The sequence below is a fragment of the Saccostrea cucullata genome, unplaced genomic scaffold, assembly GCF_032062105.1.
Source record: "Saccostrea cucullata isolate Sc308-1 unplaced genomic scaffold, CSIRO_AGI_Scuc_v1 ctg1020, whole genome shotgun sequence".
In the NCBI taxonomy this organism is placed as follows: Eukaryota; Metazoa; Mollusca; class Bivalvia; order Ostreida; family Ostreidae; genus Saccostrea; species Saccostrea cuccullata.
Window position 1 is genome coordinate 55,001 of NW_026931054.1, and position 17,703 is coordinate 72,703.

The window sequence follows — 17,703 nt, forward strand, 5'->3', positions numbered from 1 at the left end:
CAAAGTTACATAGAAATACATAGAAAAAATCTTTTAAACTCTTCTTCTTCTTAAGAACCACTGGGCCAGAAAAGATGAAACTCATGTGGAATCATCCTTAGGTAGTGTGGATTCAAGTTTGTTCAAATCATGACCCCCGGGGCTAGGTGGGGCCAAAATGGCCGACCAAAGTTTTACATAGGAATAAATAGGAAAAATCTTTTAAAAATCTTCTTAAGAATCATTGAGAAAGGAAAAATGAAACTTAAATGAAATTATCCTCAGGTAGTGTAGATTCAAGTTTGTTCAAATCATGACCCCTGGGGCTAGGGTGGGGCCAAAATGGCTCACCAAAGTTTTACATAGGAATATATAGAAAAAAATCTTTAGAAATCTTCTCAAGAACCACTATGCCAGGAAAGATGAAACTCATGTGGAATCATCCTCAGGTAGTGTAGATTCAAGTTTGTTTAAATCATGACCCCCGGGGCTAGGGTGGGGCTAAAATGGCTGACCAAAGTTTTACATAGGAAAATATAGCAAAATCTTTAAAAATTTTCTTCTCAAGAACCATGGGGCCAGGAAAGACGAAACTTATGTGGAATCATCCTCAATTAGTGAAGATTCAAGCTTGTTCAAATCATGACCTCTGGGGCTAGTTTTGGGCCCAAAATGGCTGACCAAAGTTGTACATAAGGATATATAGGGAAACCTTTTAAAATCTTTTCAAGAACTTCAAAGCCATGATTAGTGATATTTTTCTATTTATATGGAATCATCCTCAGGTATTGTAGATTCTACATTGTTCAAATCATGACACCCAGGAGGGTTAAAATTCAAGCCCCCCCCCAGTAAACTTTCAGTTTTGATCTGATTAGTGCTTTTTCCTAGTAGATGTGCTCAGGTGAGCGATGTGGCCCTTGGGCCTCTTGTTTGTAATAGTCAAAGTCAGGGTTACATGTATATACTAACGTATGAAGAAAATACCGTTGTTCAGGTAATCAAGACTCTATTTCCCTGGTTCCCATCCCTTATAAAAACGATAAGTACATGCTTGTGTCAATAAAAAATACTAGTATTAAAATGTAAATCTTGTTATATTTTGATGAAAACAGTACCGGTATTAAGAAATAAACTCCATTAACTTTCAAAGAGTTATCACAGAGGGGAAAAATAGAATGGAAATATGATATGATTAATTCCATCAGTATTGGCCGCGTTTATTGTGATACACTTGAAAAACGAAAGATTTTAAGTTTAGTATAGATAATTACGGCGCCGCTGGAGGGCCAGGTAAAAAAATATTTTTATTTGTTCGGACAAATTAGAAATTCGTTCGGACGAATTAGTTATTTGTTCGGACGAATTAGATATTTGTTCGGACAAATAAGTTATTTGTTCGGACAAATTAGATATTTGTTCGGACGAATTAGATATTCGTTCGGACAAATTAGAAATTCGTTCGGACAAATTAGAAATTCGTTCGGACAAATTAGATATTTGTTCGGACGAATTAGATATCCGTTCGGACAAATTAGAAATTCGTTCGGACGAATTAGAAATTCGTTCGGACGAATTAGTTATTTGTTCGGACGAATTTGATATTCGTTCGGACGAATTAGTTATTTGTTCGGACGAATTAGATATTTGTTCGGACAAATTAGAAATTCGTTCGGACAAATAAGTTATTTGTACGGACGAATTAGAAATTCGTTCGGACGACTTAGTTATTTGTTCGGACGAATTAGATATTCGTTCGGACAAATTAGAAATTCGTTCGGACGAATTAGAAATTTGTTCGGACGAATTAGTTATTTGTTCGGACAAATTAGAGAAATTGTGAACAACTATCAGGACACCGCGAATAATGTGCGGTTTGCACCAAGACGTTTCATTTTATTTTGATTCTTTGCAAAATAACTTTAATGAACAACATTATCAATAAATATTTTGAAGAAAACTCGTTTTAATGTTGATCTCTGTCTTATGATTTTTATGTACTGTACATATTCACTACCGTGCAGTTATTAATCATGACATGTGAATGATTTTTGAAATACATTTCTGATACATATGTCGCCGATTTGTAGCTGAAATATTGCCGATTCGGCGTAAAACATTCAATCAATCAATCTGGTACATATGCGGTGTATAAAATGATTAGAAGGTCCACATTGAGTTTTTAATTAAATATTCCTGTTTGTGAATTTAGAAAACTTCACAAAAATGAACCTGTTCGTATTGATCCCAGGTTGTTCATATGACTCGCGAGCCGGTGAATTACGAGGTCAACCGATCAATCTGGTATATTCCCTAGTCCATTGATTTTCAGAGCATAACTATAGCCCCCTCCCGTTATTGGAGAGGTACATGTAGTCGAACAAACTATTTAATTCACTTTCAGCATTCCCTAATTTTGTTTATACGCTTTTACAGTTGAGTACCAGTTCGAAGGTTTGATAGGCCAATGACTCACATAGAAAGGGAAATTATGAAAGCAACCCCTTTTACGGGGAAAATAAATCATGAATGAATGTCAAAATATTTTCAAGTAACAACCCCTCCCCCTCCTCTATTTAAAAAAACGATCGATTGTCTTAATCATTGAGAACCTTAACTTGCATTAAATTATGATGTGTTTTTAAATTTTACTGCACTTTCTAGGAACGTACATGTATTCATCTATTTTTATCCTTTTCCCGGAAAGGGGCATGTGTTTAATTTGGTCAATATTATACCTGCATGTTTTAATTCATGCGCTTTTCTGATATTTAAATATAAAATAAAATTTATATAGATACTTAATAATAGTTTTTAACGATCTTAGAAAGAATCCATTGGAGATGGACTTATGAGATTCCCTCTTTTTGTTCCTTTATCACAAAATACTTAAATGTGGGAACAGCGGTATAGAAGCAAATCTACAAATGTCCTAGCTAGTAAGCCCCACCTTAAAAAAATTAAGACCCTCGAATAAGAGGCTCGATATTTTGAGTCCGAAGTTTATTCAATATAATACAATGTAGCCACGTAGCATCGTTTGTGAAAGGGGGGGCTGAGAAAAAAATAGCTACCTGAAAAGTTGACAAGCAAAAAAAAGGGGGTGACTCAGGAAAAGTTGCCCAAAGTTGACAGTCTTATTTCGTGGGGGGGGGGGGGGGGGGCTTAATTTTTGAATGCCAATTTTTTCCCGTACCAATTGCCTGCAGTAGGAGTAAAACCTTAAGGAGTGGACCTCATCTTTTCAAAGAAGCGGTAACTGACCACTGGCACCCCAGTGTTAGTCAGGGATGGGAGTGAAAACTTAAGATGTTTGATAAGAAGTAACTGACCCTTTGAATTTACTAGTGGGATCTCAGAAAATATACTTTCAGAATGGCAGACTTTAGGCCTATAATATATACCGATATAGATCCATTATTTCCGAATATTTACAATCAACATACCCGACTTTAATATCACATGTCTAGTTGCTACGTGTGTATGTCATGGTCTATAAAGAGCTATTTATGTATTAAAAAAGGATATATCCTCCTGAATAGACAAAGTGTATATCTCTCTTTACAGGATAATTTGTGCAAACATCTAATTTGCCCGAACAAATATCTAATTTGTCCGAACGAATTTCTAATTTGTCCGAACGAATATCTAATTCGTCCGAACAAATAACTAATTTGTCCGAACGAATATCTAATTCGTCCGAACAAATAACTAATTCGTCCGAACGAATTTCTAATTTGACCGAACAAATAACCAATATGTCCGAACGAATATCTAATTCGTCCCAACGAATTTCTAATTTGTCTGAACGAATTTCTAATTTGTCCGAACAAATATCTAATTTGTCCGAACAAATAACTTATTTGTCCGAACAAATTTCTAATTCGTCCGAACGAACGAATTTCTAATTTGTCCGAACGAATATCTAATTCGTTCGAACAAATAACTAATTCGTCCGAACGAATTTCTAATTCGTCCGAACGAATTTCTAATTTGTCCGAAAAATATTTTTTTTACCTGGCCCTCCAGCGGCGCCGTAGATAATAATAATCTACAGCTGTCTTTTATTTCCGTGAACTAATAGGATACATGTAACATGTATTTTGGAAAATATCTTAGATAAACGGGAAATTAGTGCGGCGCGTTTCCTCGAAAACGAAAGGAACCATAACACTTGAAAATTTTGAGATGACAATAAAGTTTAAAAGATAAACTGAGACGTGAAATGTTACGATTTCATTTTGTTCCAGAGAAGCTATACTACTTAACCCCCTGAGATTGTTCCAGATATGAAACACTTTTTAATGACTAAAATCTTACGATTTGTTTGAAAAAGGTTGTTTATCCGTTTAAGACATTGAAATAAAATCATTGTATCAAAAGCATATAACGCCTACGGACGTGCACTGAAAATTTCAATTGATGCTCTTGGGAAGTTTTGCAAATCCTGAATAGAAATGTTTCTGTACCACTGAAGTTTTTTTTCCCTAAGCCAATATATTTATATTGCCTAAAATGTTATTTCCCTTAATTTAAAGGTTTATCTTATAACTTTATCTGTAAATCTCATGGTATTGTACATACTAAATCGTGTAAGCTTTGACCTACATTTTATCTATTTATCAATATCGAACATTTTTGCAGTTGAAAAACGAGTTGCAGACACATTGAGCTAACGCCTACACGGAGCGCGGTGAATCAATACAAAAGGTCGGATCGGGTGACAGTTTAAAGAAATCATTATTTTTACCATTTCACATTTATAGCCACACAAATAATTTTTTATAAAATCAGTAAAACTTATTATCGGGTTGATTTCCTCTGTTGGATTCTTTCAGTGCGCAGTGCATTTTAAGATCTTTATATCTTTTTCCGTGTCTCATCATTTCCATTGCTAGATAACCAAATTATTCAGCCAGAAAGTGCATGTGATTTGAGGAATGTGTTACACAATTAGGAACTGATAAAATGCCTACTCAGAATTCCTATTTAACGTCAGAATACATAGTCTCTTATAAATATTTTCTTACCGTGTCTTCATGATTGGGGGGGGGGGGGTGTTACCCGGTTTTCTTTATAATCTTACGGCTTTTACACTAATATATAAACATCCTTTTGTTATTGGATCGGATGCAGATGTGATAAATGTACATACGTTCATATGAAGTTGATATTGTACATCTACATTGTGTGCAATAATTACGAAAACACACACACAATTGATGCAATTTTCGGTGTCCTTGTGAAGCCTTTTCTATTCATTTTCTCTTTTGGAGGCGGTTTGTGGCCGTTATATCCCTCGACACAGCTAATAAAACTCGATTAGGAGACTTGGTTTATTACTAGTTTATCACGATAGACTAGACTGTCTCCTTGCTATTTGATCATGATTACGATTTTCCAATATATGGCGCATATACACAAGAATCTATTGGCCTCATCTATACTTAAAAAAACGAATCACTCGGAAAATGATATAATATTAATTTGCAAATATAAGTGTGCTTTTGATATGAAGTGTGGGGGGATGTTGTTTTTATAAAATAAATAAATAAATGTATATATTGTGATTTTCTCTCTCTCTCTCTCTCATCGTTTTTTAAATTATGCTTTCAACAGTTTCTACAACTAAAAACACAGCACATTTTATAAAGCTATCAAGTACACTTATTTTGTTTGAAGATTATTTTCTTTGGTGATTAATTCGGTTGTTACTAGATCGAATTTCGGACCGAGACGCAGGGGTCGATTTGGGGTCATCTCAGGGCAATACGAACTACTACCGGTATCGCGGCCTCACGTAACCGGGTCACGTTAGGTTGTGTTGTGTAAACAATAACTGAATGCAACATTCACTGCTTTGTCCTTTTAAAATTTTAATCTTATTTTCTATTATTTTTATTTTTAATTTTAACTGCAATTCGAAATAAAAGGGGGATGCTTTTTGGCAGTTGCTAAATTTTGACATCTTTATCTGATTTTCTTTTCACCAAATGCGTATTTTGAACCATTTCTTTATTTTCTTCAGACAGTTTTCACACAGAAAAGAGGGTGGATCTCGCCTTGACCTCTTTTGACCTCTTGGACTGTAAGGCGATTTTCGGAATACAATTGTCCGAAATGCATGGGCACGTTTATTCTTATTGATAATACCTTTACATCCTGGGCATCTACACATGAAGTCATTCATGCAAATAAATAAGAAGGAATAATTCAAATTGGGGAATTATAATTATTGTTCATAATTTAAGGGAAAAAACAGTAGTAATCTTTTTGTTACATGTTATCAAATACAATTTAATATTTATATGGGCACGTTTATTTTTATTTATCATACCTTTACATCCTGGGCATCTACATAGGAAGTCATTCATGCAATTAAAATCGAATCAATAAATAAGAAGGAATTCTTTTTAATTCAAATTGGGACGAATTATAATTATTGTTGCATAATTTAAGGGAAAAAACAGTAGTTAGAAGATTTTTTTACCCTTTTGGTTGTACATTTTTAATATTTCGCAATATTATGTAGAAAACTATATTAATGGGAAGGGATACCTTGCAGCTTTTCATGAATGCTGGAAAGTTGAATATTTTTCGTCAATTGTTATCCTATTTAAAAAATTACATTAAATCATATATATTAACAAGTGTTTGAGACCATTTACACGGTTGATTAGTACAAAAGAGCAGAATTCAAAGCATCAATTCATTGATATATGTAACCAACCCCCTTCCCCCGGGTATCCCTGACCCAGGGGCCATGAAATTAATCATTTTTGAAGAGGCACCTTTCTCCATCATTTACATAAATACGTATTTAGATACATGTATATATTGGCATAATACCACAAGCATTGAAATTTTTTTTTTTCTAAGAATGCTTTTTCACATTATAATCAACAGACCGCCCTCTAACACTAGAGCCCCTGACCCAGGAGCCCTGAAATTCACAAATTTGGAAGAGGCATCCATCCTCATCATAACTATGTACATACATGTAGTTTATTGATTTAATGCCCAGGAGCAGAGGAGAAGATTTTTAAAGAATAACTTTTTTTTCGCAGTATAATAATTAGACTCCCAACACCACAACCCCTGCCCCAGGGGCCAAGAAACTCACAAATTTGGAATAGGCATCCCGCCCTAACACCAGAACCCCTGACCCTGGGGCCATGAATTTCACTATTTTGGTAGAGAGCTCAATGCTTATTACAATCATTCCAACAGTTTGACTGCTTGATGTCAAGGTGCATGTAAAGAAGATTTTTAAAGATTGCATTAATTTTAGTGGTTTTTGCCCCTCCCCTCTTGCCAGGGGGGATTCAAAATTTTATTCCCCTTCACTCATAGATGTTATGTGCTAAAATTGTTGAGTGGTTTCAGAGAAGAAGCTGAAAATGTTTAAATTTTAACGCACGACGGACGATGCACGACGACGGACAAAAACAGATAGCAATAGGTCACCTGGGTGACTCAGGTGACCTACAAAAATCAGATACAGGTCTATCCAGGCATTTATGTAGGATACCAGAGGATGGTGTTTCCCATATAATCCTTTTGGGAGAAAACTTAATTTGCCAATATCACACTTTTAAATATTTCGAATTTTTAAAAGTAGAAACTGGTCTAAAAATCAGAAGTAATTTTGGTTTAAAAAATGACATTAAATAAAAATGTTATGATAAAAGTCTACGAATTTTATGAATGACCCTCGTATTATCATTTATTTTCAATTAATTTATTTGTGAATTAAAAAAAAAACACCACAATTATAATCAAACTCTTTGCTACTCCCCAATTCGATGAATGGAGTTTCCGCAAATTTTCGTTCTTTTGCTGTTCTTGTTGGTATTCAAAATGAATTTAACTCATTTTTAAAAAAGTTTGAAAAAAGATTAAAATGTTATTTGCGTAAAAATTGAGAATAAAATCATTGGCAGATCTTCATTTGGAGGGCACGACAATTCAGTTTGTTCGGATTATGTTTTTATTCAACATTTCCGCTGCTGCACGACGATGTTATTTTTATCGATTTTATATTTGGTAAATTCCTAAACAGCTGTTTTAGAATAGATTTGTATTAATTTGGCAACATTCCAAATTTATTTTCTTCGACAGAAAAAAATCTGTCAGTAGATCAACTGCGGTTAAATGCCTTGTCTGGATATATTTTTTCAATCATTTCTTTCAATGACTCAAATTATCGATTACTTTAAAATTGAATGAGACGTAATAGGTCTGTGGCGTGGAAGGAACTCAAGCTTGTAATGAAATAAAACTTTGACATGAAAATTATCGATTTTCACAAATTCATTTTTCAACAGAACACTTTTACGAAAATTTAATTTAGTGAACGTAAAATGAAAATGAAATTCTTGAAATTCGTGAAGTGAAATTCTTTGCACAACGGCTTTTTTTATCTGGACTCACTGGGGTTTCAATGCAGTTCTACTGCCACCCCTCCCCCTTATGAAGTTCTTCGACCAGGCACTGGAAGTTTTTATGTTTTAATGGATGTTTAATAAAAGAAAACAATTATAAAAGGCGTAATAATGAAAAATTAAAAGGCGAAATAACGTAAAATAACAAATTGTGCTTGTGAAATGCATCTATGTCCTCGTACGACAGCTTAGTCTAAGGTTGAAGTTTCTCAAATGCAATCCAAACTCCAAGGTAAAGATCAAAAGGTTAAAAAATGTCAATATCCATAGGTAGGTCTTGTCAAAAAAAAATTATGCAAACCCTAGTACTACTGTTCAAAAGCTATGTCCAAGGTTAAAGTTTTATAAAAGGGGGGTCAAACTCAAAGGTCAAGGACAAGAGGTCAAAGATATTTACACCTATTGAAAGATCTTGTCACTATGAATAAAAATGAGAAAGCTCTAGCACCAAGGTTAAAGTTTGGAATTTTTTTTTTGTAAAAGTGGATCAAACTCCAAAGTCAATGCCGAGAGGTCAAATTTGTTACAAGGAATACACATGTGAAATATGACTGAAATCCCTAACCCCATCCACTCAAAAGGTAAGGGCAAGTTTAAGGTTTTGCGGACAAACAGATAATACTAAATAGAAAGACTAACACATGTATTCATGTATTTGAGAAAAAGTTACAAAAATCGTTCAAAAACGGATACATTGCCTCTTGTACTTTTTATTTACTGGTGGAGTAAATGCAAAATACTCGACTTGATACTTTTATATCATGTTGTGAATTTTGCATTTACTTCAGCCCAGAAAACTCAAACTTTACAACATCAAAATTTAATATTGTCTGTCAGTAAAATTTCCGCTTTGCATATATTGGGTTTATATCCGGAACTTTTACAGGAAACATCAAACTAACCTCAACTTCCGGGCAATATAAATGAAGCAGGGTTGAATAAATCGAATAAATTGTATTGCTCAATTTTCTTTTGCAAGACCATAAACAATCTTTTTAATGGATTGTTTCTGCTCTTTCATGGTGTGGTTTTTAGTTCACTTGTGCCAAGACGGACGGGCTACATTGGACAAAGTCTTAAATACGAAACAAGATGTACATGTATTTGTGAAACACAGATGTCCCCGTATGGCAGTTTACGGCGAGAGTTGTTTTTTCTCAAATGCTTGTCAAACATCCAAAGTCAAGGTCAAAATTGTTGGTACCAAACGAAAGGTCTTGTCACAAGGATAGACTGAAATATGAAAGCCTTGTCCTAATTGTTATGGCCAAGGATAAAATTTTTAAAATTCGGGTCAAACTCTAAGGTCAAGGTCAAAAATACTTTTACCCACTGACAGGTCATGTCATGATAAATACTAATGTGAAGAATGAAGGCCCAAGCACCAATTGTTCAAAAGTTATGACTAAGGTTAAAGTGTGATAATTTTTATTTGTATTAATAGATGGGACAAACTCCAAGCTCAAGGTCAATAGGTCAAATTTGGTGGTACCAAAAGAGGCTCATCCACTTAAAAGTTATGTCTGAGGTTAAAGTTTTTGCTGACAATCAGACAGACAGATAGATGGACGGGGGCCAAAAACTATATTACATACCCACAAATTTTCAATTATGGGGGCATAAAAATCTGTTAACATCTTCCTTATAAAAACAGTAAAGCCATAACAAGTCATATTTATAGGGAAGCATCATCAGTAATGTAGATTCAAGTGTGTTTAAATTATGACCTCCGAGGGTATAGAGAGGAGTTTCAATGGCCGATCAAAGTTTTATGTGGAATACATAGGAAGAAATTAAAAACCATGATTGGACATATTCATATGTAAGCATCCCCAGGTGACGTAGATTCAAGTTTGTTGAAATACTCATTGGACCCAATGATAGGGAGGGGTCACAATGAACATATTTTACATATAGAAATTCATAGGAAAAATCTTTTTTTAAAAACATTTTTCAAGAGCAGCAAAGCCATGATTTTAAGTCATTTGCTTCAGAAACATCCTCAAATAATGAAGAATTCATTGTGTTCAAATCATGAACCCTTTAACATTTTAACTTAATTCTGGGATTATTTAATTCTGCTGGCCAACGTAATTAGATGAGCGGAGTAGCCCATGGGCCCATGTGATAAACTGGGAAACTGAGAAAAAGCAAAATTAATTCGTTTAAATCAATAAATACATTTCACAAATCAGTATCCTTAGTCCACTCAGGACTGTCCGTTTAAAGACGAACGTCAGGGATCCTTACTTCACTCGCGGCTGTTGGACGATCAAAGTCAGGGATCCTGGGTTCACTCGTGGTCGTTTGATTGCCAACGTCAGGGGTTCGACCGTAATGTCAGGGGTCCTGGGTTCACTCGTGGTCGTTTGATTGCCAACGTCAGGGATCCTGAGTCCACTCGCGGCCGTAACGTCAGGGGTCCTGAACAACAACAGACGTTGTTGTTGGACGGTCAACGTACAGGGGTCCTGAGTCCACTGGTGGCTGTTGGACGGTCAACGTCAGGGGTTCTGAGTCCACTCGTGGCTATTAGACGGTCAACGTCAGGGGTCCTGAGTCCACTGGTGGCTGTTGGACGGTCAACGTCAGGGGTCCTGAGTCCACTCGTTGTTGTTGGACGGTCAACGTGCAGGGGTCCTGAGTCCACTTGTGGCTGTTGGACGGTCAACATCAGGGGTCCTGAGTCCATGGGTTCTGAGTCCAATGGTGGCTGTTGGACGGTCAACGTCCACTTGCAGCTGTTAAACGGTCAACGTTAGGGGACCTCAGTCCACTAGCGGCTGTTAAACGTGTATGTGATTAGTGGATTTTACAAAGAATATTTCAAGATAAGTGTATTTCAAACATTTTTATCAGAAATACATGTAACTTGCACTATTACATTGTGTAATATGGCTTTAATTATGAAATAATTATTACTGCCATGCAAATCTCAGCTCTTGAGATAATTATCAATAGGGTTCACCAAAGTTTTTTGACGACTGAAAAATTCTTTGATCAGCACGATACGGATTAATTTTTAATCGTGATCATCGTATTTTATCGCATTGCACCGTAACAAATCGTGACATATCGCATCTGACATTGCTGTTATACCGGGGAATCATGTTGATTGGGGTCAGTTTTATAGACATGACAAATACCATGTTGTTTTGTGAAATAATGAAGTCTATGAGTAGTTGGTTTACATCGCATCTGAAGCTTTGATCACCTTCGATTCTAATCATAAAAGACATCGCAACCACAATATCCGATACTTTTGCAACGAGCGGTTTGTGTTTGTGTTTGTGATCAACGTGTCGTATCCTATCGTAATGTTCCACATCGGGGACCTAGATCGAGATCCAACATGTATGATCACATGAACTCCATCGATACAATCTTATCGGAAAGAACTGAATATCACATCATGGCATATCGTGTATTTTGAGATTGGTAAATTTCTTTGAGATTGGTAAATTTCTTTGAGATTGGTAAATCTCAACAGCGTCGTATTAAAGGGCTACAAATCGTAGAAGACAGTATGGATTAAACTCAACTTCAAGTTCTTTAATTTCTTTCTATCATAAGACGCTTCAAATTCATATTCGACCCATAAGGGTACATAGTAATAACTAGACATATCGCATCATTTTGTAACCAAACCTTTATTCCAGAAACTGATGATCACCTACGAAATGTCGGCAACAGAAGCCTGTGCATATATGTACATAGTTAACTTGTATTAAGTATCAATGTAAATTTGTGAATGACTATTTCCATGCCCCTATATGTCCCAAAACAACATTGTTTTTTATACATACGATAGTGTGTTAATAACATTGGCAACAGACGGTTACGCAGTGCTTCGACCTTTTTGACAAGTACTGTACTTGACATTTGATATTCATTCTGGAATGGAGAAATAGTCCAAATTAGTTAAGTAAGGCTTTTTTCTATGAAGGTAAATCGCATCACAAAGAGGTATGTAGAAAAAAAAAAAAGAAAAAGAAATCAGCACATACAGATGCATATGTACAATGATTGCACAAGTTTACTTCTTTCGATTTTTTTTACCAGTGTTGGATTGTGTATTTTCGTTTTTTTTTTTTGTTTTTTTGTTGTTTTTTTTTTTTTTGTTTTGTTGGGGGGGGGGGGGGGTGCCAGCACTCAAGTGAGTCACATATTGTGCTGAGCCTATTATCTTAAACCGTTGACTAGAACGGACAATAGAAACCGGGAAGGGGTAGGCATAGCCCCCCTCATTTTTTCACTCTTACTATAAAATATACCGGTAGAAAAAAGCCTTTTTACGGGTATACCTATGCGCTATGGTAACTTTTTTATCATGTTCAGCCCACCATTCTTGATCCGAGTCCATATGGTTATTACTTGTGTTGGTCTTATATATTGAGTTTCGGATTCCGTTTATGAGACTCCACTCAATTACAGTATCAATGGTACATTGTTGAACTGAATGTCATTATTTTGGCTGAGTTGAATTTTGATTTACAGCGTGGGCGTGATTTTAAATAAAATCAGGTCGTGATAAAAAAAATTGTATTTATATACTCTGAAAATTCAAGTTTGAGATAATGCATACCATTATAATAAGTCTGAATATACCGAGTAATTTATACGTTCCTTGTTTCTATCATGGCATTCCTTTGTTCTGTCGGAGCGTGACTGTTCGTATGGATTGACAATATTTGGCAGCCGTGTCCATTTTTTTTTACCTATAAGAAACATCTATGGAATGTATATAGGTATAGTGTATTGGCTTTGACAAGTATGTTTTTAATGAATGGGCCACGTCTTTTGAAAGACCCAACCGCAAATATGTAGGCCTTTTTATGGTCTGGTGATAGCGTTAAAGCTGATTATCATCAAAATATTATTTTAAAAACAACCATTAATAGAGCAAAGATGTTTTTGTAAATAAAATAACGGCATTTTCTCTCGTTAATCGTTTTAAAATGTTTAGCATAATTTTTAGGCGTTATTTCTAATGTATCACAGTCATGACAGTAGTTGTAATTGGATTTTTTCGGAGAGTGTTACAATATACATGTATACTTGAGTGTTACAATATACATGTATACTTGTAATTCAACTTGAACTATTTCTTTTTTTTTGGGGGGGGGGGGAGAAAGTTTCTTCTTGATAAGGCATGTAAGACAAGATCATAATTTCTTAAATTAATCTAGTATTTTCTGTAGAAAATGTTTTAAAAAAGGTTGGGAAAGAAACCTCTCCAAATTCTAAAATTCCCTTACCTTTTTTATACCCCCGCTCCGAAGGAGAAACTGTTTTACCCTTGTGTGTCGTGTGTCTGTGTGTCCGTGTAGCTGTGTGTCCGTCCGAAACAAATTTTCGTCACAGTCAGCAACTACTCAGTAGATGCTTGAAATTTTAACACAATCTTCTCTGAGGCATGCCATATGGTGGGATACATTTTCGCTCAAGTTGGATATCAACTCCCTGTTTGTCTGTGCGTCTGTCCGTTCCATACATCACAAATTTTCGTCACAGTTATTATATAATAATGCTTGAAATTTTAACACAATCTACTCTGAGGCATGCCATTTGGTGGGATACATTTTCTCTCAAATCCGATGTCAACTTCCTGTTTGTCTGTGGGTAATATATACATAACAAATCGCAATTTACTCAATATATATAACACAATCTTCTCTGAGGCATGCCATATAAATTCAAATCCGATGTCAACTTCCTGTTTGTCTGTGGGTCTGTCTGTTTCATACATAACAAATTTTCGTCACAGTTTTCTCTGCAACTACTCGTTGTAGATGCTTGAAATTTTAACAAAATCTTCTCTGACGTATGCCATATCTTGGGATACCTTTTTTTTCAAATTGGATATCAACTTCCTGTTTGTCTATGCATCTGTCTGTTTTACACATAGCAAATTTTCGTCACAGTTTTCTCATCAGCTATTCATGGCGGATGCTTGAAATTTTATTACACCCTTTGTTAAGGCATGAATCTAATGTCAACTTCATATTTTTCTGTGCATCTGCCTGTGATTGAACTTGTGTATATATATTAACATGATAGTGCTTATTTACATCAGAGCGGGGGTATTACTAGTGAGCATTGGCTCACAGATTTCTTGTTTTAAGAGTTAAAAAAAAATTCTTCCTTTCTGCCTCCAATCACATTCGTTTTCCGGTGGTGTGGATAGGAGGTGTATTTATTATATTAATTGATTTTATAAAGATATTTTTCTTTATTTTCTTTTACATAAATTATAATAATTATTTTTAAAAGCAAAATAAGTTAAGACATAAAAAAATAATTATCTAATAAAATAATTCAAATTATTTTTTTTTAATTATTTATCATTTAAGGGCTGAGAATATTAAGTTCTTATAGGACATATTATATAATTCGGAGACTTTTTCACAGTCTTCATCCTTAACAATGATCTGCCAATATTTTGTCAGTGTTCCTTTTAAAATTAATGTCGGATACACTGGTAATAATTATTGTGTGGAATGCTGAAATTTAACGATGTTTCTACGTGTAGAAAAAAAAAATGTGTAGGATTCTTTCCTTGAGGGATCCAAATTCATGTATTATAAATTTATGATAAAGCAAAAGATTAATATTTTTCTTATGAAAAGCACCTGCCCTTATTTTGGTATTTCTTGACTATTTTGGTCTTCTATTCTTCTATTCACTGTTGTGGGATATACATGTACATGTACATATAGAAAGATATAATTATGTGGGGAGATTTTCCTGATATTACGTTCTTCACCTCTCTCTCTCTCTCTCTCTCTCTCTCTCTCTCTCTCTCTCTCTCTCTCTCTCTCTCTGAGTAGACAGTTCCTGAGACTGAAATCAGTTGTAACTCATCTGTACATTATACAGTAGAACGTCTATTAGTCTTTTTACATCATTTACATTCACACTGATTACCGAAACAGTTTGCATTTTAATAGGAAGATTAAAAAGACCTCAAGGATCTTTTTGATAGACGTTAGCTAAGGGGACCTATTAAAATGACCAAAAGGAGAGACAGAGAGAAATTACTGTTATCTATGTAGTTCTAAAAAAAAATCTTTGATCAATCAGTGTGAATGCAATATCTGCTTATTGGATTTTTTTTTCAAAAATTATATTTATTACACTTATTCATAATGTGTACAATATGAAAAAATTGTCAAAATCCCAAAACAATCGCTCTACAAAAAATACCCACTATACATTATAAGGGGTATTTTTTTTTGTGGAGCGATTGTTTTGGGGTTTTGACGATTTTTTCATATTGTACACATGATGAATGAGTTTAATAAATATAATTTTTTAAAAAAATGTCCAATAAGCCCAGGAACAACTGTCTCCACAAGTACCTGTGATCAGAGAGAGATTAAAGAGAGAGAGAGAGAGAGAGAGAGAGAGAGAGATCTTGACTGTGACTTATACCATAGATCTAAATCACTTCATGTCTAAGCTTATACCAAAAATGACGTACTATTCTGAGATATAAAGGAGAGAAAATTGAAAAATCGTTTAATAAAAAGCTTTAATTAGCCTCAGTAAAATGAATAAACCTCTTCTTCTGATATAAATAATGTTCCGTTACATGTTTGATGTAGTAAGGTTGCATATGGAAATTGAGGAGAGTACTGCCACTTTAAAGCATTTCTGTTCTCCCGTGATTTCATGTTTTTTGGTTGTTTTTTTCCCCCAAAAATTGTTATTATTAATCTAAATTCATACCCATTATAGAAAAATATCTTTTGGGTGAATGCTTTTCACAATAGGTGTAATGCAAATTATTGTTATAAAGTAGAAGAATTATAAAAAAAAAAAAAAAAAAAAAAAAAATCTTTATTTAAAATGTTGCCGAGGGCATTAACTCCTCAAGTATTCAGGCACTTTCTTTATTGTACATTTTACGTTTTTATGGTTTTCCTGATATTCACAATTCTATAGTATTTTGTAAAGTGAAACTTTTAGCATTAGAATTATGTATTTTAACCATTTTTTATCTAATGATTATTATACTGTTCACTAAAAATTAACCATTTTAATGCTGACATACACTTTAGTTTAATATTGTCTTACTTATCTTGCTTAAAAATATGGCTACCTATACATTTTTTGCTATTATTAGTTAATCTAAACTACATTCAGTGAAAATAAATGCAGTTTTCCTACTTTGAACCCATAAAATTGTGATGACCTTAAGATCTTTCTATTTATTTTATTAATTTATACAAAGATAGAACTTTCCTTTAAATTACACAATTTTTATCAATCGCGTTTTATGAATATTAGAAATTTAATACAAAAACCGATTTATTTCTGACTTTGCATTTGAATATCGGACACAGTTTAAAGTCAATTTCAGTACAGAAAAGTGGGGTTAATATTCAAGTTAAAAATCGGTGAGAATTTTAATTTGAACGTAAATAACAAATATTATGTTCATCTAAACTCAAACTCGTATTTTTTTTTCAGCTCAGATACGCCATATATATACTATAATTTTGAGGTCAACGAAATTAATAAATTCGGAGTGTAACATGTTCGTTTCCGCACTATTTCAATGCCCTTTGAGATTATACAATGACATCCTATGCTTGCATAACAACGTTATCTGCTCTTTTAAGGACCACTTTTGACGTTGATGTCAAAACATTAAAGATATAGGTCAGAGAAATTTTAAAGTCTGATGTTTTAATTCTAATTGTTATTCATTGTTTGAACATGTAATTGCCTACAGATTTATTTGTCGTTTTCCCCAATCATGACAAGGCGCACATGACAAGGGTGGCCGAATTGGCAGGGGATGCTCACTCCTCCATGTCACCCGACTCCCCTCTGATGTTCAAGAGGTCCGTGTTTACTCTGTTCCTGATTTGTATTGTTTGAATGGGCTAATGAATTTGAATACTCTTCGTTATCTGCAAGAAATGATTTCTAAATATAGTTTTAGCTTTCTCCTTTTTAAATAAACTTTAAAGACCTTTTTTGTTTGCTTTTAAAGGTCAAGAGATCAAGTGAAAAAAAATTATACCATACCTAAAATGGTTTTCTAGTGCTAAATCTAGCTCTCTTAATGTTTTTTAAAGGAAAGTTCATACCTTTACACAGTATTACTTAAAAGAAGACTCCTATACTGATTTTAAAATCAGAATGTCAAAGAGCAAGGTCAGAAAATAATATATATTGCGTATTGCAGATGATAACTTAACTTTTCTGCAAGCTTTTAGCAACAAAACTTAAGGTCGTGAATTTCATTAACCTAAAAAAAACCGCTGGC